Consider the following 3,113-nt stretch of genomic DNA (forward strand, 5'->3'; position numbering starts at 1 on the left):
TTGTCCAATTGGGATACCGTCGAACCTTGACTGACGTTCTCTGACTGGATCAGAATATGGCTCCAGTAAAACAGGCTCCTAGAAGGATGCACCTCGAAGTAGAGCATCAAGTTATTGTCGAGGTGAAGAAATTGATATACGCTAACTTTATACGAGATAAGCAATATCCTACATGACTAGCCAAAGTTGTGTCAATTAAGAAGAAAAACTGACAAATCTGGATGTATGTCGACTTCAGGGACTTAAACAAAGCATATCCAAAAGATGAGCTCTTATTATTGATACCAGAGCTAATGGTGGACATCGTGTCATCACACGAGATTTTCTCCTTCACGAATGGATCGTCTGGATAAAACCAAATTCAGATTGCCCAGGAGGATGATGCGCTTATAGCTCTCAGAATGTCGATTAGGATCTTCTGCTACAAAGTAATGTCGTTCGGGCTGAAGAATACCGGAGTGACCTATCAACAAGTCATGATGAGGATTTTTTTTGACCATCCACAATCAAGTGGAGTACTACGTTGATGACTTGGTTATCAAGAGTAAACAGCGAGGGGATCACCTATGTAATTTGAGGATGGTTTTTTGGAGGATTACGACAATATAATATCAAGATGAACCTTTTAAAATGTGTTTGTTGACATCAATTTTTGATGTCAGGAGTATGGGTGTCTACGTGCATTACTCAGGATAATATACTGCCTGTTTGTAGTCATTCGGTAGTTTAGACACCCACTGAGACCTTTTTGGCACGTGTTGAGGGGCACATAGCCAGGGTCGTTCTGCTAGGCTTTGGCTTTCGCTTAGGCGAATATCGGTCGGCATTTGGCATGTCGTACGACTCTGATCGTGTAAACATTAATTGTCACGTCGTGCGCGAAATTAACTCAAATTGACGTGATTGTCATCGAAGTTGTCTAGATGACCCCGGATGGCGAAACGGAACACACGAGTGAGTCCAAACGTTGATTTCACTTAAGAGGGACATTTATTTTGCCATGGCTTCGCGGCGCGGGGGGTGGCTAAAAAGGTACAAATTATTATTTTGGTTCGATTATTGAAAAAGTGGTTCGAATAATCCCGAATGAAGAAACAGACCGCGCTGACGCGTCCGGAACATTGATTTTACCTAGGGATGACATTCATTTCAAACTGATGGCGCGTTTGGGCTAAAAACGAACGGGGCGATGATTATTAAATTTATTATTATATTATTATTATCCTATTTAAACTATCGCTCATCTCTCTCTCCCCCCTATCTATCGCGACCAAGCCCTCCCAGCGTCGCCAACTTCACGACCCCCAGCCTTCTCTCGCGCAGTCTTCGCCGGAGCTCCCTCGCCGCGCCTGAGGCACGCCAACCGCCTCCTTTCCCGACGACCGAAGCCCCTCCTTCGGCCCTCCTTTCTCGCCAGCCATTTGAAGTCATCTTTGGCTCTTGCAAACCATGTCGTTGCCTACCTCGTCAGACCTCTCTCGTCGCCGGCGAAGACCGAAGAGCCTCGCCACCAACCGGATCTTCTCCCTAGCAGCTGTGGCTCCCTCCCCCTAAAGTGGAAAAGCCAAAGCTCGAGCAGCCCTCTTTATCTCCTTGTCGTCGTTGGATCTCTTCCTCCTTGTCGGACTTGTGATTTGCTTGTGTCACATTTACTATGGAGAAAATCAGCGAGGATCGTCTGATTTTGGGCTCTCCTCCGCGTCTCTTTTGCTCTAGGCGCACACCGCCGGTGAGCTAACTCCTCTACCTCGCCGTCTTACCTTCCCGGCGGCCAGACCACTTCGATGTCGCCGGACAGCGAGCATTGCCGCTGTTCGAGGAGACGCGTGCGTCTTTTACCTCGTGGGTTCCCCTCCTTTGCCGTAATCGAGCAATCTCCCTCATGAAAGTATATTTTGGTTATATTTTTATATACCAAAATTATTATTTTTGGGTTGCTTTGCATACCTCACTGACTCCTGCCCTCCTTGGGTCTTTTTGTTGTCTTGTGCACGTTCAACAAGACACACTGGAGCATGGATCAAACGTCAGTGAGCTTGGAGCAAGCAAAGAAAACATTGGTGAGATTTTCTAACTCTTATCTGGCCCTAGGCTTTAGTGGTGTCTAAGCGTGTGGGTTTGATAGCCCACATAGGGTGCATGCGCAGGTGTGAGCTGGCGTAGCGACGTACCTATGTGATTGATCGTCGATTTCTTAGAGGGAGTCGTAGGAGTAGGAATACCATGCGTTGACGAGTTTTGTACGAAATCGAGTGATCTCCAGTGTTGTGAGCCTTAGGCCTTAACCCCGCCAGGTCGAAATCCCAATTTCCCATGGTTTTGGCGCTTCTAATCTCCCTTGGAGGGATTAGTTGAGTTCGATCTTAGAGGACGGGAAAAGCTTTGTAGCTAGTCCGTCCTATAAGATCATGGGTGTTCGTAAAGCGGAAAAAGCTTTGTAGCTAGTCCGCCCTACAAACAGTGGAGAGTCTCCTCTACGAGAAATCGGAAGGGGAAACCCTCCATATTGTCATGCCAAAGCTAGAGGCGACGATATCGCACATCTAAGGGTCTAAACCTTAGGTTTCTCATGTGAGGTTGTTAGCACGGGCCTGGTTTGCTATCTGCCTATTGGTTTGCCGCATATTGCTTCACTTAATTTCAATCGGCCACCCCGGCCCAGCGAGCATTTCACTTCGCTCCAACCGGCTACCTCGGCCCGGTGAGCATTTCATTTTGCTCCGATCGGCCCCTCGGCCCGGCGAGCATCTTACTTCGCTCCGACCAACCACCCCAGCCCGCCGAGCATTTCACTTTGCTCTGATCGGCTCGCTTTGGTTCGATCGACCGCGCCGGCTCGGTTGACCGAACACTTTGGTTCAACTGACCACCACAGTCCGGTTGACCGATCACTTGCATGTTTGTTTGCTTTCGTATTATATTGCATGCTTGTCTAATTGCATCTTGCAACTTATATGTGTTAGCTTGCATAATCATTATCATTTGCTTGTGTTGCATTTCTTCGGGCCACTATCACCACGGCATGCCCATCTCTTCTGTAACTGTCGCCTCAGCACACCTTCCTTAGGCCGCTGTCGCCACGACACGACCATCTCTTTCGGTCAATACCTCCT

The sequence above is a fragment of the Phalaenopsis equestris genome, unplaced genomic scaffold (assembly GCF_001263595.1).
Source record: "Phalaenopsis equestris unplaced genomic scaffold, ASM126359v1 Scaffold000021, whole genome shotgun sequence".
Classification (NCBI taxonomy): domain Eukaryota; kingdom Viridiplantae; phylum Streptophyta; class Magnoliopsida; order Asparagales; family Orchidaceae; genus Phalaenopsis; species Phalaenopsis equestris.